The 24,817-nt window shown below is 41.0% G+C and overlaps 2 long non-coding RNA genes across 2 annotated transcripts in view; both read right to left on the bottom strand.

The window, feature by feature from the left end:
• Window positions 1-476: 476 nt before the first annotated feature.
• Window positions 477-708, bottom strand: LOC128492409 (uncharacterized). The gene is made up of 2 exons (XR_008354088.1): window positions 571-708; window positions 477-524 (listed from the first exon to the last, which is right to left on the bottom strand). It is a non-coding gene; the product is annotated as an uncharacterized LOC128492409 (long non-coding RNA).
• Window positions 709-841: 133 nt separating this feature from the next.
• The window catches only part of LOC128492349 (uncharacterized), a 179,343-nt gene continuing 155,367 nt past the window's right edge, over window positions 842-24,817 (bottom strand). The window contains exon 2 of the long non-coding RNA XR_008354081.1: window positions 842-948. This is a non-coding gene — a long non-coding RNA (uncharacterized LOC128492349). The remainder of the gene's footprint in view (window positions 949-24,817) is intronic.

The raw sequence follows: 24,817 nt of genomic DNA, 5'->3' as shown, positions 1-24,817 counted from the left end.
CGTTCCTCGCGCCCGTCCTCCTCGTGTGCTGGCGTGCGTGTCGAGCAGGCACGCACACGGGGGGGCGTGCGTGTCGAGCAGGCACGCCTCCCTGCCACTGACAGTCCTGATCGGGCTGCCGCAGCATGTCAGCGGCGATCGGAGAGACGATCCGCCGCCACATGCTCGCGGCACCCGACCAGTACCTCTTCTGCCTGTGTGGCGCTGCCACGTCGCTCACGGCGGCAACACAGGCAGAGAGGACATTGTGGTTGAGCGGCCGCAGGCATGTCGAGTTTTCGATCGCCGCTGCATGTCCACGGTCTCCTTTCCTCTCCTGCCTGTGTGGCGCTTCCGCGTCATTCGCGGAGGTACCACAGGCAGGAGGGTACCTGCGTTCCCGCCATCGGCCCTATTTAAACTTCCTGGTCCTGTGTTTCCTTGCCCGTTCAACGAGTCCATATCATTGTTCTCAGGGTGTTTGTTTCTCTTGTGCCTTTTGATTGTTATTTACGTGTACCAGACCTCGGCTTTGTTCTTCTGACCTTGATCCTGCTCTGCCCGTCCCGACCTCAGCTATTGTTCTTTGACTACGCTCCTGTGCTGCCTGCCCCGACCTCGGCTATCGTTTTTGACTACGCTCCTGTGCTGCCTGCCCCGATTCTGGCTTGTTTATCGGATTTACTCGCCATTCCTGCATTGTGGGCCCATTACCTGTGGTACCTGATCCGACGTAACACTGGGCATGCTCCTAGCTAGCATGAATGGTCTTGCCCACTGTGCTGCAGCTCAGTTTCAGGGTCTTTTCAATCTTCTTATAGCCTAGGCCATCTTTATGTAGAGCAACAATTCTTTTTTCAGATCCTCAGAGAGTTCTTTGCCATGAGGTGCCATGTTGAACTTCCAGTGACCAGTATGAGAGCGATAACACCAAATTTAACACACCTGCTCCCCATTCACACCTGAGACCTTCTAACACTAACGAGTCACATGACACCTGGGAAAATGGCTAATTGGGCCCAATTTGGACATTTCCACTTAGGGGTGTACTCACTTTTGTTGCCAAGGTTTAGACATTAATGGCTGTGTGTTGAGTTATTTTGAGGGGACAGCAAATGTACACTGTTATACAAGCTGTACACTCACTACTTTACATTGTTGCAGAGTGTCATTTCTTCAGTGTTGTCACATGAAAAGATATACTAAAATATTTCCAAAAATGTGAGATACTGTATACCCATGAAACAAACACTAACTGGGATACCCGGGTATCATTAAATACATTTCCAGAACAGGAAGGAGTCAGCTCCAGACTATGTGACCCTGGGAAAATGCACATTCACCCTGAGATTGGTCTCAATTGAGACATTGAGACTCAAAATCAAACTGTGAGAGTTCTGTGATCCTCTTTCATAAATGCTCAGATTAACCTTTTTGTCAAGCACAGTGTGTATTAGCCCTTCAGGTTCTGACTTCCATGATGTATGAAATGCATCCTAGAAATGCAGACTTACCAACCATTCTTCACTAATAATGATAATTATGACATTGTTTTAAACACAGTTAAATATATTTATTCAGTGAATCATTAACACTGTACTCAGTTATACAAATACCTTCAATTATTATTGTACAGTATATCACACAAAAGGAGGATGTGGGTGTTCAGCTCTAAATGCATCTTTGTGGCTTCAGTTATGTCAAATTCTGGGAACTGTATAAAAAGTTTAATAAATTAAAATAAAAAAACCTGAGAAATCCATTGTTACACCTTATGACACACAGTCAGAGCCAGCCCAGAACACTGTGCTGTCTGCGTCCAAGATTGAAATGCTGGTCCCCGTCTCCACCTAAACCAAAACTTCCCAAAATTGCTGTTCATGCCCTGCTTTCCCACTCAAGCTCTCTCTCATCCACTTTATCTTACATTCTCTCATACTCTCATTTACACTCTCTCAGTGCCTTTCTACCAACTGCTTATCTGCCAACTGCTTTCATTTCCTTGCCTCCTTTTCCACAGTTTCTCTTCTCTTGTCTCTTCTGACTTCTTTCTTTGTCCACTTCTCCCCATACCTTCTTTCCTCTGTCTTCTTTTGCTTCTCCATGAGCCCTTACTCTCGGTGCACTTCTGGAAAGGTGTGGAGTTTCCGGGTACACACTCTTCCCTGATTGGAGGAATGGTGGGAGGCTGTCTCCATGGCTTCACAAAAGCAAGAGGAAAGATAGATAGACAGATTGATTCACAGAGAAAGAGAGTGCAGAGACACTTCTCTATCTCTTCAAATCTATGAAAGGGCTCATGTAAAGGCTGGCTCTGCACACAGTGGTGTATTTAGACTGGGGGCTGGACTAGGTCTAACCAAGGACACCACCTCATCCACTTCCACTACTCTATGGAAACACAGAGTTAGAAAAGCTGGCACAAGGCTTCTCACTATACTGTTGACATAAGTATACAAAACAATTTGACCAAAATTTGCAATCTCGCAGTGATTATAAACCTTCAATTATGTAGGTATTTAGCCTTGTGTATGTAAGAGCGATAAGCTGTGAAAACAACCCTGTGCATCAGTGCTCAAGATTAAAGTTTGCTGGTGCGTAACAATACCCATTAACTTTTGCTTTGCTAATGAGCACATGTAAAACTGCGCAAAAAGCAAAAAAAGTTACATGTCCGACCCTAAATGATAATCTAATCTGCATGTCATTATTTTAGATTGTTTTCTGCATTTGAAATACAATTAAGCACAGATTGTTGGAATGAATGAAATATATGGGGGGGGGGTTGGATTGCAGATATTTTCAGTTAAGATTATTTAAAGTACCTAAGAATGTTTTGTGATAGATTGACACACTTAACAAAGGGATTCTGTGTAGGCGCATGCAAATAAGGTCAACAATTATCGCCTTTTGCCTCTATATCCACTTTATACATCCCTTGAGAGTAATTGCCCGCTGTACAGGACAGCCTTTAGAAAAAACTCGGCCAAGTGGTGCAATAGCCAGATCACCACTCATGGGACTCGTCAGCATGAGGTTGTGATACTGGCTTAATACTTGAGGCTTGGGGTAGCCAAGAAATAACATTACATAATGTAATATTAGTGGCAAAAAGTTGCATAAATAGCACCTGTAAACATTATTTTTGTGGACACGCACAGGGCCGCACCAAGGCAGATCGGTCACTCATGAAAAAGTTTTCAGTAACCACTTGGCCCCTCTCTCTCCTCCGCTCCTTGCTGCCTCATGCCTTTGTGTGGGGCCTCTGTCTCGGTGCCGACGTTTGATGCTGAGTGCGGGATAATGATGTCATATCCCGGCGCTCAGCAGTTAAGCCAAGCACACAGTGCAGAGAGTCAGAGGTAAGTAAATAAGAGGGTGAGGTAGATAGGGAGAAAGGTGGGGGAGAGGTAGATGTATATATATTTTAAACTCTGCCGTTCTGATATCATGAATTTCCTTGTTATTTATTTGTCTTCTTTACTTAAAAGAACCCCTGTATAGATATAGTGGGGGGCACAATTTTCTGTTCTTGCCTTGGCACAAAAAGAGTTAGATAGGGCTTTCTTATTCAGTGGCTTCTTTAAAGTCAAAGCGTCGGATGTCACTGACACATTTAGTGTAATGCTGTTTGGGGGGCAAAAATGTCACTGATGACCTGTTTAGGCCCAAAATGTCACTGATATGCTGTTTGGGGATTAAGATGGCACTGATTAACTATTTTGGGTAAAAGCTGGAACTGTGGGAAGTGACATGTTATATCGGGGGGGTGCTCAAAGAGGTGGAGTAATTGCCATAGAAAATGGGTATGGTTAGAGGGGTTATGTTTGTTAAGGGGATGAGTTAGTAATATTGCTACACCCAAATAATAAGGCATCAGTGACCTTAGGCTCGGGCCCATGCAAGCTTTTTAGGGGTTGGAACATGACACCTGATTTTGTCACACGTGACAATGACAAATATTTTTGTCGCAAATGTCATCAAATGTCCTTATGGAATCCACAAATTCATAAATACATTCAATATCAGAACAACATGTGGTGCAATCAAAAACACCAGAGGCACTGGACTATTCTCCAAACAGAGGAAATATTTGCTTTAAGCACAGAGCACAGATAAACTGCAGAATGGAAACACCTTTTTCCCCCAACTATCTAAATACACAATTCCTGCAATATTTTTCATCTAGAAACCAGTTTTTCAAACACAGAAAGCTATATTTAATCTATAGATTGTATAATTAATGTTTATGTAAAAACAATACCTATCAGGTCCTACACACCAGAAAAATGTGGAATCATGTATAGAATGCAAAAGTAGGTGTGTGTTTTTCTTGCTCTGCTAAAGCATATATATTACGCAGAGATTTGGTGAGAAACCTGAATATATTGAAATGTAATGATGTTTTTCTATTCTTACTGAAATAACTTTAATAAGAAATGAGGACATTATAAATTAGTTCCTGAGGGAAAAACTAATGTGATTGAGTGACCCTGGCATATTCTGCCGTCTCTCTCCTTTCTGTAGAAGTGTGTGCTGGTATGTTTATGCGGAACAGTCTCTGTGGATCTCTTTCTTGAGTCCCAGAACACTTTTAATTTCACAACAGTACTGCACTCCAGTATTAACACAATCCTAGGACGACAGTGATGAGCAAATTTAGTGCCAATGTTCTTTATCATCATACCTCCCAACAGTCCCAGTTTTCACGGGACAGTTGCAATTTTCACGCTGTCCTTGGTAGCAGTTCCATTGCCCCCCCTTTTCAGGCAGAGGAGTGCATGGGCCAGTTTGAGAGATGCTCTGATCTCATTTGACCAGCCCAGGGAGATAAAAAAATCAATAGAAGTCTATGCCGTTACATCTAAGCTTCTCCCTTTGCCTCACCCACGTCTAGTGTCACGTACTGATCTCCAGTTATGTCACATTCTATACAGTGCCTGGTCACTACGAACTGGTGCAACTACAGGGGTCACAGTGATCTTGTTCGTCTCTCCTCATACCGATTCAAAATTGTTTAGAAAGGGCCCTTTGGAACCGGCAAAGGGAGACAGGAACGTATCAGAGTCACGCGATGAGGACCCCGCGGGCGAGAGGGAGGTGAGATGTATGTATATGTGTTTGTATATATGAATGCATGGATGTGAGCATGCATGTGTAATTGTGTGTGAAGATGGATGTGTAGGTGTTTGTGAGCATGTATGTGTAAGTGGGGTGAGATGGAGTGAGTGTTAGAGAGTATGAATAAGTGTGTGTAATTTGTGTAAGTGTGTTTATAAATGTCTGTTGGAAAAGAGACCTCCTCACCTGTTGTCTCTGTAAGTCAATTTGTTATGGTACTGCTTGTTATGTCCTGTTATGCCCATTGTACAGTGCTACGGAATTTGATGGTGCTATATAAAACAATAAATAATAATAATAAAGGGGCAAAGAAGGTACAGACAAGTTGTTTGGGGGCAATGATGGCACAGACTAGCTGTTTAAGTTGGGGAGTTAGAGCCCAGCCTACTTAATTGGTAGCAATCTGTCCACAGGGTTTGAAAAAAGTTTGAAAGCACACTTGTGGGGTGTGGCTAGAGGTGATGTGGCAGGATAGGGATATACATAGTAGGTGGGGCTAGAGGTGGGGTGGGCAAGAGGTGATCATCCCTCCTTACCCAAACTCACAACACTTAGCTGGCAAGGCGGCCATATGGGAGGTGCAATGGAGGTATGAGGTGCAAGAGCACAGACCTCAATAGATTGTACACCTCACTGGGTGAATTAGAGGATCCCCAACTGGCCCTTGATCTCCACTGTCCAGGACAATTTGAAGGTATGACAATGTACACTACAAAAATGTAGGGTAGGCAAAATTAGGAAAATGTTTTAAATTGTAATTTTTATGATTTATTTTTATGGAGTGTTATATATACCACTTAGAGGTGTACTCACTTTTGTTGCCAAGGTTTAGACATTAATGGCTGTGTGTTGAGTTATTTTGAGGGGACAGCATTGTAGCAGAGTGTAATTTCTTAAGTGTTGTCACATTAAAAATTATAATAAAATGCGAGGGGTGTACTCACTTTTGTGATATACTGTATAACAGTTCAAACCCCTGATTGGACACTGGGACTTGGAATACCTTTCCATGACAAATTATGTTTTTCAAAAAGACCATTATTAGAAGCATTTAGTTGAGCCAATACAACCCATTTTGTATAGTGCACTATTAAAGGGTTAAGCCTAGCTATAAGCCCATTTAAGACATTCCCAAGTATGATATTTACAAAGGTTCACTTGCATGCCTAGTTATGGTTGTGCTACTGGATAATTGATACCCTTTATTAATCAATATCAACCTATGATAGAGTTCCAGGAAGACCCCAATAAAATCTTAGCCAGCAGTATAACAAATGGCACCCAGTGATGAAAACACTTGTGGGATTCCTGTTGCTGTCTTTGTCATCATTATTCTTTAACTACCTGCAGAATGATGTCTTCATAGGGTACCATGCATGGTGGCAGTGAGGTGGAGCAGGTAGATCAATGTCTCCATAATCTTTGGTCTTAATGCATTGAGTTGTGACATGATATATGTCTCACATGCATGGTGCTGTCAGAATACAGGTATGTGAGACATATTTCCATTTGGAAAGTGACACATAGTCCTGCTTGTGTGCAACATCATAGACATGTTGCTGTATGTAGCTGTGCCAGCTCCATGGAACTTGGGAGTCAAATGTCCCCTTCTAATAAAGGGCTAGAAGTCAAAGTGCAAGCATAGACCATAAAATGACATTTAATTAAAAAGCGCCAGTAGGTCAGTGCCACTACAATAATGGAACAGTAAAAGTTAAAAATCACATTTAAGTTACAAAATTGGCAATGATATTGACACATGTCAAGAAATACTGGTTCAGATGGAGAAGACTGCACTGGTCTTGCAAGCTTACAAACTATTAAGAGATCGAGGCAGGATGAAGTAGAGAAGTCAGTGTGGAAGATCTCAAAGATTTGGGGAACAAGGTTTTTTTTAGCATACCAGCTGAGGGTATTAGGAGGATAGATTGTATGCGTCTCTAAATAGGTATGGTTAATGGTAGAATAAGTAAGGGAGAGTCTGACAAAATGGGATAGAGAATAATAAAATCAGCCTGGGGAGCCTGGAGCTCAATGGGTTTCTTTTGTACCCTTATAAAATTAAAAGCAATACCAAACTAAGTTACCCCTTTATGTATTGCAATCAAAATGACATTTACCATGCAGTAATTTCAAAATAAAATGGAATAAAAAGGCCCAGGGCAGTATATGTAATAGGAATAAGATGCGTAAATACCATATTTTGATAAACTATATATGTTTTAGAAAGAGACATACCGGTATTTATTGTTAAGGTGTTTCAGTCATATGGGAATAAAGACACCAGTTGAAGTGAAATGCTGCTTTGGAAAATGTCAAATGAGTGAAGAATATTAATGCATCATTGTAGCAAACCTTTTTAAAATTCAACACAACGATGTATGTATTATCTACATTACTTTGAACCTAGGACTTAACAACAAAACAAATCTATTTGAGGTATTGTTGTGAAATGTATTTTTCCCGCCACACAACCACAATTTTGCTATATATGTTGCTAATTACGGCTCTCCATTTAGGTTATTGCACAAAAAAATATGGATTTAAAAGTGCATAGAAATTTGTATTTAAAATAGATTTATTTTCGAAAGCTAAATGTGAAAAATATGCAGATATGGCAAAGCTTTCCCTAAATCAATACTGAAAATAAATGATAAGAAACATTATTTCCACATTACGCCGATGCCGTAATTCTCCTTGAAGTAAACAAATCTTGTATCACGTTTGAAACACAGAAAGAATTGCTGAACAATTTCATGTTTTCAGAAATCCGCTGATGGCGAAGAAAGGTAGAAGGAGCGAAAATGGAAGTACCTACACTTAAAAAGCTAAGACATTTATCTTCTAAGGCATTTAAAAATAAAAGAAAAATATAATAAAACACCCTAAGCTGTATATGCACCTTATATAACATAGGGACATGGGGTACTATGGCTAGTCTGATCTCTGTCATCTTTCAGAAAGACTCTTTTGTGAGCAATTACAGATTCATGGACTCGGCCGTGGGAGGATACATTAACAGATTCCATCAGCTTGTGTGCAGATCGCAGATAGCTAACCCTATCTGCATCCTACTCACAAAACATGCTGCTTAAGTAATGAGTTTTTATACCGCCTGTGGAAACACAAGGTTGCCAATGTAAATGATGCTATTACATAGGCTAATTGCAGGTAAAGGTAGCCTGCTCCATGTAGGATTGTATGTGTGTTAATGGACATGCATTCTCAAGCTTACGCATTAGCAGTTGCATTGTCAGAACTGCAGAAGAAGCTCATTTTTAAAGTTTCATGTTTAACAACGAAACATGTTGAGAGGAAGGCAAGGATCATTAGGGAAATGCAACCTGATCATCCACAGAACGAAAACCCTAGGGGTCTTTTGCTGCATCTTGAGGGTCACAGTGGAAACATTTTTCATTGTGTCCCCACTTAAAACAGTGAACCACGTGATTGTTCTGGAAGCCTTGCACTTAGATTTGGAATGTAACATTTTATGGATGATGTGTCAGCTCCTGGTGTACCCAGCAAGTATTCATTACTCTTCCAGATTATTCATGACTTGGGCAAGCCTTGGAGCCTCTTCCCCTTCATTAGCAATCAAATAAGAACACACAGACATATTTGAAGGAGCTAGGCCACAGCATTATTACATTATAATTACAACCTGAACACCTTGTCAAGCTGCCCATCTGGAAGCTTGGCCCAGAGCAGTTCACTAGTTTGTCATACTTATTGTCAGGACAAGAGGCGTAGTATTGATAACGCTGTACCAAAGAACCCTGGAGAAATGTTACTCGCAATACATCAAACATAACGGAATTCACCAAATAACTGTGTCCCATTTTGGCATGTCATTTATGTCAAGCTATGAAAAATGACAGGTATATGGGGAAATATATTGTATATGAAGAAAATCTTCTTGTCTTTGATAATATGGTCAAAAGATAAAAAAAAGTCATAAGATGCATCCATGATGTGGAGCATTGTAACTAGGAAGTAGGTGCTCTTTTGCAGTTAACCTCACACTTTCCTGTTGGTACGATGGCTTGTTTGATTTTTGGGCCTCTGTAGTCTACTTGTGATAATGAACACATTTTTTCTCTCTTTTCCTTCTTAATGACACAGGGAGTGACATCATAGCCTTTTAATTCTAAAGTTCCAAGCAGTGAGCCATCAGCAGAAAAGGGCAAATTGGTACACTCGGAGGCACAAGTCCCTGCTTCTCATTATAGCATCAAGGACAGGGATATTGAGTGTGTCTACACCACCCTAGAAGGAGGGGCACAGTCTCTGCTGGCTCGATATATGGGGGCAACCATAACCTTTTGGACTGCTCTGAATTAAAGATTTTGAGCAACAACACAAAACGTTAGGTGTAACTTTGTGTGTTCATGGCCAATTTTACATATAGCAACAGGAAGTGGTCTAGCATAGAAAGCCGTTTAGCCATTTTCATAGTGGCTGCTTACGTCATTGGACCATTTATGGAATTACATTACATCAGTAAAATAATTTCAAAACCACACACTAACAAACTGGTTCAAAAGGAGAATCTAGTCCTTTCTATTCTGCTTGTTTGGGGCAAGACTGGATAATGAATTCTGAGCATGTTGGAGATGTCTACATGTGACCTGTTTATCACATTTGGCTTTATTTCACCCAACTAATGTACTGGTCTTGACTCCTCACCCATGTACTTACCAACATTATTTGCTACACTTGATAATATTATCTACTATATTATTGCAAACAAATAACTAACCCTTTTGTTTCCTACCCCATCAGATGAATGAAACTTTTAATTTAACAGCATCAAAGGGCTGAGATATTGTGTGGGCACAAATGGCGACCTAATGGCTGGAAAGCAAAATAAAGAGGAAATGAATAAATACATTAAAAACAGGTTTATTGCCGATGGGGAAAATAGATTAAAATGTTGTTTTGCAGATGATAGAATTTGTAATTATAATGTAGCTGTATTTACTCCCAGTTCATTTTAAATTTAATCAAAGTGGGTGTGCACCAATCTAATTATATTTATTCTAGAATAATTTAAATAATAGTAATGTAAAAACAATGCTTAATTGATCTCTGCATGAATACAAGTAAACAATGCTCCTAAGTAACAATTTATTCTTTGCTATAGTAAATGATGGCTAAACCACTACTGCTTGCCTTGCAAAGCATCATGGGAATCTAAGGACCATTACCCAAGCAGTGAAGAATTTTTGTGTATATGCCTGCCATTTGGCTGCATTAAACATCATTTAATATAATTATATAAATATATAAAGCTTATGCTAAGTTGCATAGACAGTTTAATAGATGGTTAACAGTCAGGACCTGTTCTATTCTATTCTGGTCAATGTGGGGTAAATACTAAAAAAATAATTACTTACCTGAACTTAACTACTATCTCCTAACTCTGCCTTGAAAGAAGGACAGAATCAAACCAGATTTTTTTGTATTGTAAACAAATAACGTATACCATTTTCCTTCACTTCTATTGCGTTCAAGGTGCCCAACATGCGCAGAGTATGAATGGATGCTAGTTAACAAATGACCACAAAATAGTGAAATGTATGTTTCTTCTTCTTTATGTGTTTGGGAGAACTATAAAATTGTCCAGGACCCACGACTTAGAGTGTCCCTGAACCCAGAAATGTAGCAGCTTATGTTAATAACAGCTGAATGCCAGGTTTTGCTGGGAAAAACTACAAGGTATGTAATTCAGGACGTTTTCAAATGGTTTCCATAGTGCTTATAAAAAAAAACAATCCAAATCAACAACGCAAACACATAATAGCATTTAATGGCCTTGTTTTATTGTTAGATTAGACAAATCAATTCATTTATTACTGAAATAACTAATATGATTACAACATCCAGAAAACAGACTCATTCAGTAAAGACGATTTTCTTTACGAGGGACCATGATACAACGATGATCCATGCAGTCCTGAACCATGCTGATCACCCGAGCCCAGCATACCATGCAAGAGACATGACACATGATGGTTGGGCCTTCAACTAGGCAGCAGAATCAGCACCGCTGCCTGCCACCACAGCATTCTGCCACAGAGTAAGGATTTCTGAGGACCACTCTCCTCCAAGTGCTGTTGCTGATTGGCATGATCCACCAATGATGAAACTGACATCTAAGATCCTCTAGCATTAAGCTCTCTGATTTGCTTATTTGCTCTAATACACAGTGTAAAGTTCAGTATCTGACATCATTCAGTAGTGCTTGAGACTTACATCCCCAGAAAGAGGACATCCACCAGAAAGAGGACACTTTTTAATGGAAATGGCACATTATTCCAGCATAAAACAGGCAACACTTCAGTATTTACGGACCTATATTCAGAGAAAGCATCCTGGGATTACTTGTACCCTTATACAAAGGTTGGTGCATATACCTGATGAGTACCGGCTAGTATATACAATTCATTATACCTGGTTATTATTATTTGTCCCCGGAAGTTTCCCCCGTATCACTCTGAGATTAAGGGAAATTATATTTTAAAAGTAACTTCCTCATTATGCTCCATAAAGTTTTCTTACCATGGTCACGTGATCATAAAATTTTATATATATATATATATATATATATATATATGTAAACAGCCACTTGAAATTATTACATATTTTTATCATTGGATTCATACAAATTGCACAAATTTGCGCACATTTTGGCAAATTCAGTGATTTGTACGAAGGCATGAAAATGAGGCCAGGCTTTCCTCCTCATGGCTCTGTGTTTGTTAGGCCGCGCCCCCTTCCTCTTCCAACTTTATGTCTAAGTTAACCCCTCCTCTTCCTGCAGGCTTTGACTATATTAACCAGCTAGTTCAGTTGCTGGTTGCCCTTTCGTGGTTCCAGACCTGTGAGTGCTTCCTTCCTTCCAGTGTTTGATTCTTGTGTATGACCCGGCCTGTCTGACTCCCATTCTGGTGCTGACTCCTGTCTGCTTTTGGACTACGTGGATTTCTGGACTCCTGACCTTGGCTCGTATGACTACCCATTCTGGCTCCTGACCTTGGCTTGTTCTACGACCACCCGCTTGTCTTATGTTTTGGATTCTTGTTATTATTTTATTTTAATAAGCATTTTGACCAGTACCTTTTTGCCTCCGTCCTAATTCACTGGTACCCTGACACCCACAAAGCGAACAAAAACAAACTAGAAAGCTTTGAATTTTCGTCTGAAATTCTTTATCCTTTTCACTCACATTCTCTTGGATCCTCACTCACTCTCTCACACTTTCATTTTGGTTCACTCTCTTATGCTTTCTAAATGTTTTCTTACTTTCTCTGCTGTCCACTTCCGCTTCTGCCGACCACTTCTGTATCTTCTTGCTCTCTCTTTCATCTTCTATCTTCATCCGCATCTCCGCGGCCATAACCTTTAGAAGAGAGTGAATTTGGGCACCGGGCAATACATTTTGTTCCTGAATTAAAAATGCCCCCCACCGATTTTTATCCAAACCAAATGGGTAGGGAAAGAAATTCATCCCCAGAAAATGAATGGGCCAAAAAACGAACCAAAAACCAAGTCTAGTATATTCCATCAATAAAAAAACAACATACCAACGATGTTGAAAGTGAGAAATAGTACTTATTTAAGCAAAATCACCAAAATTCAGTAAAGTAAGCTGAACATGACACAACTTTACCTTGCATCTATGTATACACATTCTGTCTTGATGGAGCACAACATAATGTTACCAGCTAGGTTTAACTTATTAGTTATATTTGCATTTCTGGTCTATTCTTTTAGGAGAAGCCTGGGGCATAAGGTAAAAGATGGGACTCCATGAGGTTGGTGTTGACATTTGTAATTGTTAATGAGTGTTGCCCAACCTATGTCGTACTTGGCATACTATGTTTTTATATTGGATAACACTGCCCATAAACCTTCAGATAATGCCATCTAGTGGTCATTGCTTCATGCACTGTTAGCTGACCCTTAAACACCACTGTATAGACAACAAAAAATTGTTTGTATTTGACCTGTGATATTTCAATGCAATTAGTGTCCTCTGATGATGTCCAGTGATAAGTGGACCATTGTATGGCCATTTTGTCGTCAATTGTCAAGCTTGGATCCACACATCAGCTAGGTGCTTACTTGTAGAACTTTAACCTCTATGGTAGAAGGCCCTTGATGGAAAATTGAGGTGGATATGGACTCTTTTGTGGTGTGTGAGTAAGGTACCAAAGACGGGTCTCTCTTGTCTTGCTTTTTTTCACATTGCTCTGTAGTATCTGTTACTGAAGACGATGGGCCATGATGCCATAACCCTACTCCCTCAGTTATTACTATAGTGGTAAAGAAAAGGAACAAGTAAAAATAAAAAAGTACCCAAAGAGGCACACTTCCCATTGCTTCTTGACTCGATCCTGACTCAGGTAGCAGCAAGGATTACAGGAGCTCTGGGCTCCTTGCAATCGCTGTGTCATCTAGTGTGACCCCTTTATTTATACCTGTTACAGCTGGAATGCCTTCGTCACCTCTTCTCTCCCTGAAAGAGAAAACTCATATTATATTATGCCGAGATATATTGTTCACTTGTTTGCAAAAAAAAAATTATGTGTAAGTGCGACATGCACACTCTCACATACTAACATAGAAATGGCAAATATGACAAGTCAAGATGTGTAACCTACAGTAGCTGTCTTAATTCCTTTTATCCAACACCAATTTGCCTGGTTTCTCAAGGAGTAATAACGAGCATCTACCAGAAGACCTCTTGTTAGAGGAGATATCATTAACATCTCAAACAAGGCCACAAGTGAGTGCCACAGCCATAGCATGTGAATTGCCTGTCAGGTAGCAGATAATTAGGGAATAGTGCCAGGTATGATGAATCAAGACTGGTTATGGGACTTCTCCACTTCAAACTGCTCGGCACCGCAAGACACGAGCAAATATTATAGCAAGTGCAAGAGGTGAAAGATGCAGTGAAGATGAACAGAGAAAGAAACAGATTGGCATGTGAAAGGAAGGTTTTAACAGCTCTTTAATGAGCACAAAAAGATGGCAATGCACTTGCTATAACTTACCTCTCCACAGGTATCAGGAGAAAAAGAGAAGTAGTCATTGATAATACAAATAAAAGTCTATCTTTAGTTTTCTTTATTTTTTCTTGCAAGTCACCAATCATATCTGCACATGACGCCTGTAGTGATATTTAATTTTTTTTTTATTAAACAGAAAATAATTGTATTTTTGTCTGTTTCCTTACACAATTTCACAAGTAGCAGATGCTGAACATTATATTTATTTATATAGCACCAGCAGATTTCATGAATATATTTAACAAAGACGATTTAAAATTGCCAATAACTTGAACGCAAATTAAGACATACTGGTAGAAAAGGAGACCCTGCTCTTGCGAGGTTGCGATTGTGTAGTTGAGATAGAAATAAGAGTATGTTATTCAATATAGGGACTTAAAGGTACTGTTTTACTTGGACAAAACATCTAGTAATAAAAACCTTAGCAGACCTGCCAAGTTTTTTGCTCTGAAGGCTTAGCCACATAAAAATACAAACTTTTAGTGCCTTAGAATTACTACAATAATTCTTATTAGAGTTGTTAGTGGAAAGGTTATGGAGATTGAGAATTATGTTTCTAATGCTTCATTTAGTAACAAAAGTGTTAAATTCAGCAAATAGAAAAAATGCACACATGTAGTGCAAAATTTTTATTTTTTGTGTTCCAGGAAAATAATAAAAAGTAAAATAAACAATGTATATTAGCCGCATGCTAGGTTTTTATGCTCACTGGATCGGGTGTGTGGTGGTGCGTACTGGCCTTTGCCTGATGCACCAGATGGCCAGTTTGGACCTGCTCATGGGATTATGGGGGATGGTTATAGGGATGTGTTGCAAAACTGCTAACAGGGCTACAAAAATACTTTATAACAACTATGAATAAAAAATAAACAGCAACAATGTAAAACAATAATACAGTAAGAGGCATATTTCAGCAGGAAAAACACATTAACAAGACTGGTTTCTGTTATAGGCACGTACAACACATACCGTACCGCCTGATTATAAGATGCACCCGATTATAGGCCGCACCCTGATAGTTTGGTGCTATTTAAAAGAAAAAATTATTTCCAAAGAAAAAAAATACACATTGGTGGAATGGTAAAACATTATTTTATGTAATGAACAGCAAAACATTATTTTAAAATTTTTGGTATCTATTATGCAGTTAGTTAGCATATGTTATATACAAACAGAAATTTGAAAATCCAATAGCTGTTTTAAGGCCCCCTCCTTAATTCATAATGCACCTTACATAGATATGACACTCTGCTCCCCAGATAAGCCACTCTGCCCCCCCAACTTACCAATGTATCCCTAGATTCCCTGGTGTCTAGTGGGGACAGCCAGTGGACTTCTGCACGATGCCCGTAGACAACCTCTGCTGCTGCTCGCCACTTTAGCCGGGGCTTATATGCTGGCCACGACGGAAGTGCCGGCAGCAGCAAAGGTTTTCTGCAGCGAGGATCCAGGTCCCCTGCAGCGCTGCCAGAGATCCTCCTCTCTGGCAGCCGGTGAAAGTCTGCGCGATGCGCTCAGACAACCTCCGCTGCTGGACAGTAGTTCCACCGGGGCTTCATGCAGGAGCACCGGAAGGTCATGTGCCTGCAGCAGGGGGGGTTGTCTTCATCACACAGATGTCTACCGGCTGCCAGAGAGGAGGATGCAGAGGAGGATTCTTTTTATAAAAAGAATGTAAAAATATATATTATATTTAATATTGCCTTATCAACCAAATAATGTCAAACAAGCAGTATAATACATAATTTTCATTTACCAAAAAAGCAACACATTTTATATTTTAGGTTCAGATGTTCCTATCCAATTGAGCAACTCCATCTCTATAAATTTGGGAATAAGTAGTGTTAGTAAAAAAATAATGTACTATATATATATATCTGTCTTTAATGTGGGGCATCTATAGGCTGGCATATGGGCACCTACATTACCCCTCACACGGTAGGGAAGCTAAACATTGGCATATGATGTCATATGCCATGGTAAATCTTCACTACATCACAAGGAGGGCATGCAGTAGCACTGCAACAGCACAAACCTCAATTTATTTCAAAGCTCATTGAGCTGATCAGAGGATCTCTGATCCTCTGATCAGCTCAATGATCAGAGGATCAGAGATCCTCTGATCATAGGATCTCTCCAACCAGCCCATGGACATCATTGCCTGGAAAATAATGGCGCTGATACGCATGACAGAGGGAGAGCTCCATTTGCCCAGGGCCCACTAACCTTGGGGGGTCCATTGGCAGTCATACTGCCGGTTTGGGGCTAGGGTGACCACATGTCCTGGATTGCCCAGGACAGTCCCGCAATGGTACTTTAAGTCCCGGGCCGCCTCAATGAGGAGTCTGAGTGAAGGAGGTCTCAGCCATCAGTGTATGTAGTGGAGGGAATAGAGACTGGTAGTGGGGTGAACAGGGCTAGTGGGCCCTCCTCTACAAGCCCCCCTGCCCCTCCACTATAAGCCCCTGCCTGCCCCCCCCACTACAAGCCCTGTCCCCCCACCTACAGCCCCTGTACTCTCCACTACAGCACCTGCCCCCCTCAGGCCAAATGGATATTATATATTCTGGAGCTAAGGCTACAATAAATTGTATCTGAGCTCATGAATAGAGTTTTTAACAGGTGTCTTAATTGAGAATATCTTTACCTCCCAACAAGTCATAATTTCCATAAGGACTACGAATAGCACAATTTGGTTGCCACCATAAAAAAAAAATCAGTAGAAATGAATCTTGGCGATTGCCTAGTAGAGGGTTAATATTTCAAGAAGGGTCAGTTCATTTAGAAAATTCCCAAGAATGCACTTGTCATGTATTCAGTAAGTTAAAGAGTAACACATAAGAGGTTTAATAATAATTCCAAACATCTTGCTTCACTGTGCTACCAGGGTTTTGCGAGCTTCAGAGAGAGATTCAATCATTTTTCTCCATTAGCCTGATACCCCCTAATCCGTACACATAAATAAGAATATTAATAGAATTTCCGACATCTCTCATGTGTTCGCACGGCATATACGGCTTTGGGTGATGGAATTCCATTTCCCAGTATAATTTTCATGATATATTCATAGGTAGATTAAATATAAGTGTAGTTATTTACGTAGCAATGAAAACAAATCTTCTGTTTCTATAATGAAAAGACTTGCAGCAGATTACTGGTCCATACTAAGCAAAGGGGGTTAAGTGGGTACTAGGCTACAGAATGGGCACCGAGATGCGGATCATGAGTATGCATGAAATCTTTTACTTTGGAGTTGGTGATTTTGATCATGTTCGAGCTGGGGAATAGAGGCATACATTCATTATGCAAAGCATAACGTCAGCTAGGCCTGATCTGGCAGTGACTTGTAGCATCCAATTAATAGCGCTTCACATCTGTTAAACAGTAAAATAAATGCTTTTGGTGTAAAGGTAATTGCTGTAAATTAGGCAGCCACAAGAGGCCACGCCTTTTTCATGTGGTAGCGCTGTAGAAAACCATAAGTTGCTTAATTTGCAAGTTTTTTAATGTATGATAGACGACATCCCACTGAAGAACAGATAAAGAGACACGTAAATGATATACTTTTCAGAATTCTCTATTTAAAGGAAATCACTTTCACTTTAAAGAAAAACCTGTGAAGAAAAGTTCTGATCCTATTTGAGAAGCAAAAGGAGACATCATATCATGTTCCTTCTATAGGATAGGCAGCTGTTTACATTCAGAGGGCCTTTCATCTAAGGAATGCCCCATGTTTGTCCTATTTTAATAAGCAAAACGTGCTTGCTGTTGGCAACAATCTCAATAAACGTGACTTGTATCTGGACGGCAAATAGTCAGGTCATACGGTAGGTTGGAATATATGACAGGGGAAAATCTGGGACGGTTGGCAGCTATGTAAATGAAAACTTTCAGACATCTAAACAGAGATGCATAGAAACCAGAGAATTCCTTGAGGTACACTGGCGTTGAGGTCTCCTCTTCCACCTTGAAGTACGAACTGGAAAAGGGTAAAGTTGGCCTGGGAATAAGCCATATCAGCCATTTATTCCTGGACATATGGAATTTTGACATCTTGCTGTCGACCACCTGGAGTGTGATCCTTGACCTGCAGCTACTGGTTGTTTAGATAACCAGCATTATGGCTGCCATGGCAGGCTGTGCAAAAAGATGAGCCACGTAGAATTTAAGGGCTGCCTCCTAGTCCTCCTCTTCCCTCCATGACGCAATATCGTTCATATGTACTATTTAGTGGGACTGCCTGTACCATATGTATGCATACAGAGTGCTTGCATAAGGCATATGCTTGCAGAGGAATGAGAAGAAATGGACTTGTCCCGTGTCCAGTTCTACCCCTGTTAGTAGATCTGTAATGTCATGTGAACTCCAGTGTCCCAATGGACATTTAAATGTGGTAAGTATGCAACAGCCGCCTCTGTGTTTAGTGTAATGAATTATGCAAGAAGGCATGTCAAATCTTTTTTTATTTTGTTTTATACTTGAAAAGGGGATTAACACAATTAAAGTGAAAAAGAAATGCAGATAAAATAAGGTTTTTAAGATTATGCAGTATTCCAGATTTCATTCTAAACTATTACTGTCTTGTGTGCTATTTCAAGAAAACATTGTCATTCTTACTAACACTCTTTAAAATCCCCTCTAGCTGGCATATTCTACATGTGTACGAAAATACTATGTATTATGTATTACTGTTCTGTCACCATTATGAGTGAGTACTAATAATACACACTTTAATATAGTTTTTATTCTAAATTTAAATCACTGCAAAGAGGAATGTTCAGATGGAAAAAGAGACCTCTGAGGTTGCAAACAGCATACTTAACTTTACATCATTTTCTCTTACCTTAATAATAGGTATCAGTTTCCACTATGGTCTTGGGCAATGCATCGGTGATATATTAAAATTGAGAAGGTTTTTTAATTTACCCAATGCTTTGCTTTTATGGGATAAGGCCATGCTATTTTACATTATAAACAGGTTAAATGAGCATACCTTAATTTAAAAAAGGAGGGAGATGGGGATAATGAACAAGACAGTCATGAGCAGATGGAGAAGGAGAAAGGCCATATGACATCAACGGAAAAAAACCCTTTATGGCCATGTAATTCTGCAGGTATAGTTTTCAATTGGAGAACACTTAGAGGCAAATTATTTTATACCCTGAGTCATTTAATGTAATAATCAGCTATATAACCTTTGCTCCAGGCAAATTGGGAGTCTGGACTTGGGTCATCCACTTCTTAAGTACAGCTTTGGACCAAAACTGGGCCAGGTGTTAAGCTCCAGCTCACACAAGCTCATCCATCTACAATATTATAGGTATGTAAAAATCAACTACTCATGGAACAAAATGTTTATTTGGTGTGTGCATTGGGCAGCCACATACAATAAAGGTTAAACTGCGCTGTCTGTGCCGATCTCCATTGGGTAACATGGAGAGGACAGTCACTTCTCCGATTGGTTAACCTGTGAAATAATCTGCCTCTCCTGATTTGTGGTTGTTTTGGCGATAATGAAAAAAGCAGTGGACAGTTTTTTGATCAACTTTTATATGTCATTCTATCAAAACTAGATTAAACAGTAATACAAAGTCAGTCCACAACCCATTTAAAACAAGTTTAGCCAAGGCTGGAGCACACTGTGGGTACAAGCTGAATTTAAGATGGCTGACGCACACTGGAGGCAGGGCCGGATTAAGAGCATCATGGGCCTGGTGCTGAGGATTTTGGTGGCCATTTTATGGAAATAAATAAAATAGACAGAATCTTAACAACAGGAAACAGACAACCAAATACACACTAGGACAGGCTGTGCCACACTGGCACCCAAACACACACACCAGGACAGGCTCTACCACACCGACACCCAAACACACAAACCAGGACACGCTCTGCCACACTGACACCCAAACACACACACCAGGACAGGCTCTGCCACACTCAGGATGCATAACATGTATTGATGTCACAGCCACCCCCCCTTTAGTATTAATGTACCCCCCAAACCCTTGTTTATTGCCCCATGTGTATTTGTGCCCCTAGCCATCTCACTTTGTGCATTTTTGCCCCCACACCCTTGTGTATTGATTTTAATGTAATGCCCCCAGCCAGCCTCCCTTCCTTGTGTATTGATGCCCCCACCCCCTTTTGTACTGGTTAATGTAATGCCCCCACACCCATGTGTAAACAGCCAACCCCCCCTTTTTGTATTGATTCATGTGATGCCCCAACCACCCTGTCGTGTACTTATAACCCTCAGCCGCCCCTATTTTGTATTATTTAATTGTTGCCCCAAGGCAGCCTCCCTTTGAATATGGGTCCCCTTCCATCTATCTTTTTTGCTGGCTTTCTTCCCCTGCAGACTGCTCTCCTCTCTTCCGTGTGAGCCCGCCTCCTCGAGCTTCACATCACATCTCACTGGGGGACATGGTGCCTGCATGCCAGCCGCTTCAAAATCATTAAGCGGTCGGCGGAGGCCAGTGGGCCACATTTGGCCCACGGACCGCACGTTGGACGCCACTGCCTTAAAGGAACCTAAATTACCATCCTTAATGCATGAATAATAACTGATGACTCCAGTGTGTTTATGAGTTTATAGCTACAGCTGGCCGTATAGGCAGAGATGGACCTAGTCTAGAGAGGGTAGATTGTCATTTCTGTAGGCAGAGGAAGAAAAGGGGTGTGCTGCTTAACGCTAGGACTGTTTACTACTGCACTATTTATAAATATATATATATATATATATATATATATATAGATATATGCATATATATATATATATATATATATATATATATATATATATATATATATATACATATATCTATATATATATATATATGTGTGTGTGTGTGTGTGTGTTTGTGTGTATATTCTGCCAATTTCTGACCCTGTCCCCCTCCATATAGTGCATGTCTCTTCAATATTTTGGAAGGTTATTGGCGGGGGCACCAATAGTTTTTGTACCTTTTGACACTAGGATATCAAATAAACCAGTCCACTAAAATAATAGTGAAAATCCCCATCTCAAGAGAAAAAGTGTTGAACATCAATTAGTCCCTCTTCCAGATAAGACATACACTTCTAGGCCAGCACTCATTACTAAATCATTACAATTGATTTTTTAATGCAGAATTAACATTTTCTATAAGCTTATTTCAAACTTGGTTGCAGTTCAAATTGAAGATATGATGGTATAAAATGAGAATACATTCCCCGGTGGCTACCTAAATCTATAGTTTATTTGGAAAATTCCATTCAGGCTAAGTGAATATCCTTAATTTTTTTGTTAAAATATCTGTTTACAGAGAGGCTTGCAGATTTGCCAGACAAGCTATAATCGGCTTTTCAGTGTGATTGTTGTTTCTGTATCAAGCAATCACTAACAAATGAGCGACAGGCAGAAAACACCATTTATATCTCCCATTTTTTTTTTCCATTTGCCAATTTCAGATATTAACTTTTGATCCAGAGGTCTTACAGCAAAACTTGTCTTCCCACACAAAGTTATATAATCTCCTAAATATTTAATTAATTTATGGCCATATTTACTAAGCAGTATTCTTATAAAGTATATCAGCTTCTACTGACACAAAAAAAACTTGATGGATCAAAGAGGTCAAATCTTTCCTTAAGATTAGCAAACTATTATTTTAAAGTTATTTGAGTAAAGCTAAGGCTAGTAAATTGGGTGAGTACAAAAGAATTATAAGGTAAACTAGAAAATGATTATATCCTACCAATAGTCCTATACTACACTGTATTACCAACAAGTAGTTAGTCTGTACTGAAAGTTAGTATAGCATTGTTAAGTTTATGTTCACATGGACCATTTAGGAAAAATGTATTCATCATATGCGCTAGGCAGGGAGGCAAGACCAGCTTCACTCAGACGCACTACACAGAGCTGCCTGGCTCTGCCACATTAAGTTTGATCATACTTTAGGCCATCATCAGGCTAGAGTTTCATGGTGCCAGATGGCAGATGGGCTCAATCCTGATCCCGACCACTACAGTGTAGAAACCATAGGAAAGATGGATCCATCAGTGCCTGCTAAGAAGGTAGGACATCTGTTAGGGTTTCACCCTGCGGGCCTGGATTCCTGGGGTGTTTATTATTCCAGGCATAATGTCTATTTGCAGTCTCTAGAGGTCACCTGTCAGAATGAAAGAACCATGTATGCCAGTCTCCAGATTCAACTTAATCTTCTGTAATCTTCTGGTTCTGACCCGACTTGCCTGACTATGTCTTCTCTACCTGTGAGTTCCTGTCATGTGCCCTATCCGAGTCTGAGGTGCCTGTCTTAGTCCTGAGGACTACAGCTGTGTCTCTGCTGCATGCCCTGCCAGAGGACTCCAAGTGTCTTCCCTGAGCCCTGTTCATGTGGGCTCTCCATTCACAGTTTCTTATCCGTGTGGGCTATCCAGCCACAGCGTCCTGTCCAGAGACTTTCCAACCCATGTGTTTACCTACCGCCTGTATCCTGTTTGTGCTTTGTTCTGCTGTTTAAACCAATGCTGGTATACTTCTGTTTAGCCAGCATACCTGAAAATAGACTTTTTATTGTAATGCAGGTCTGTATGCAGGGCTGGCCTTTGGGGTGTGCGACCTGTGCGACTGCACAGGGCGCCACACTCCAGGGGGCGCCGCCGCGGGGTCTGCCGCCGCCGCAGGGTCCGCCGCCGCCGCACGGTCCGACGCCGCCGCGGGGTCCGCTGCCGCCAGTAGCGTACCTAGCGGGGGGCGGTCCGCACTGGGTACCGCTCATCAGGGGGGCACCCGGCAACCCTCCAGAGACGGACAGTAATGTCCGCCGCTGGAGGAGCAGGCTCGCAAGGGAGCGGTATCGGAGGTCTTTAACAGACCTCCGGCTCCCTTGAGTGATTTTAAGCCGGTTCAAGGATCTCCCTTGAACCCGGCTTAAAATCACTCAAGGGAGCCGGAGGTCTGTTAAAGACCTCCGATACCGCTCCCTTGTGATCCGCGCGGCAACAGCTGCTGTGCGCCGGGGTTTGTTTTCAGATCGCGGCGCACTACACTGAAGCCGCGCCCACCGCTGTCCGTGCCCTCTGACCCGGAAGAAGATAGAAGAACTGAAGAAGAGGAGCGAAGAGAAGGAAAATGAGCTGTAAGGAGAAAAGAGGAAAGGTAGGAAAGCATTCAGTGAGAGTGAGAATGAGAGTGAGAGTGGATTGGTATATGTGTGGATTGGTGTATGTGTGGATTGGTGTATGTGTGGATTGGTGAATGTGTGTTGATTGGTATGTGTGTGGATTGGTATATGTGTGGATTGGTATGTGTGTGGATTGGTATGTGTGTGGATTGGTATATATGTGTGGATTGGTATATGTGTGGATTAGTGTATGTGTGGATTAGTGTATGTGTGGATTAGTGTATGTGTGGATTAGTGTATGTGTGGATTAGTGTATATGTGTGGATTGGTATATGTGTGGATTAGTGTGTGTGGATTGGTATGTGTGTGGATTGGTATGTGTGTGGATTGGTATGTGTGTGGATTGGTATATGTGTGGATTGGTATATGTGTGGATTAGTATGTGTGGATTGGTATGTGTGTGGATTGGTATATATGTGTGGATTAGTGGATTGGTGTATACGTGTGGATTGGTATACGTGTGGATTGGTATATATGTGTGGATTGGTATATACGTGTGGATTGGTATACGTGTGGATTAGTATATGTGTCGATTGGTAAGTGTGTGAGAGTGATGGGTGTTATGCTGTACCATTCCCAATGTCTTTTTCATGATCTAATTATGCTCTAAAAGTACATCATAACTCCCATCACTCTATACTGTTCCATACAGTGGCAGAGCTGGGAGGCAGAGGCCTTGCACCCCCACCGCAGGGCTCCTGAAAGGTAAGTGAACTTCAAAGAGGGAAGGGGTAGATAGTTAGGAGGGGGTAGATAGGGAGAAGGGAGTGAGACAGGGGAAAGAGGGTAGATAGGGAGAAGGGTGTGAGAAGGGGTAGATAGGGCAGAAGGGAGTGAGAAGGGGTAGATAGGGCAATCATGCTCATATCATGCCAAGTCTGCGAGTACATCCTGGAATCTGGGTATGCCTGGGCATGATAGGAATGTGATTGCTGTTAATCATATATATATATATATATATATAATATTGTTATTTAATTGTTTTGTCCTATTTTGGTGTGTTACTTACTTTAAATAAAAGTGTTTTTTTATGGTGTGGGGGGGTCATATTCCGTTTTGGCCAGGTAAATGCTGCACTTTCGGTTTCAGTCCAGGATTCGTTTCGGTGCATCCCTACTACTAAGCCAGACAATGAAGTGGTAGGCATACACCACATCAATGTTTGGCGTAGTATATAGTGATTGGGGTTTTGTTACAAGTTTTTATTCCTTTCTTTTTTTGGGATGGGGGGGCGCCAGAGGAGTAGTCCGCACAGGGCGCCAGAACACCTAAGGCCGGCTCTGTCTGTATGTGACTCTCTTCGCTCCGTTACACTTACCAGTCTGCCGCCATGCATCACAGGGTACAGCCAGAGCCCCATGTATCCCCTGAAACTGGGCTCCTACCAACCTGCTTACCTGTGTCGTAACAGCATCAGTTAACTAAATCCTCCTTCTTAATGTGCCAGGGAACTTTTCCAAAGAA

This window comes from Spea bombifrons, chromosome 4 (assembly GCF_027358695.1).
Source record: "Spea bombifrons isolate aSpeBom1 chromosome 4, aSpeBom1.2.pri, whole genome shotgun sequence".
Taxonomy (NCBI): Eukaryota; Metazoa; Chordata; class Amphibia; order Anura; family Pelobatidae; genus Spea; species Spea bombifrons.
The sequence above is the reverse complement of the archived record's forward strand: the minus strand, read 5'-3'. Positions and strand labels throughout refer to the sequence as shown.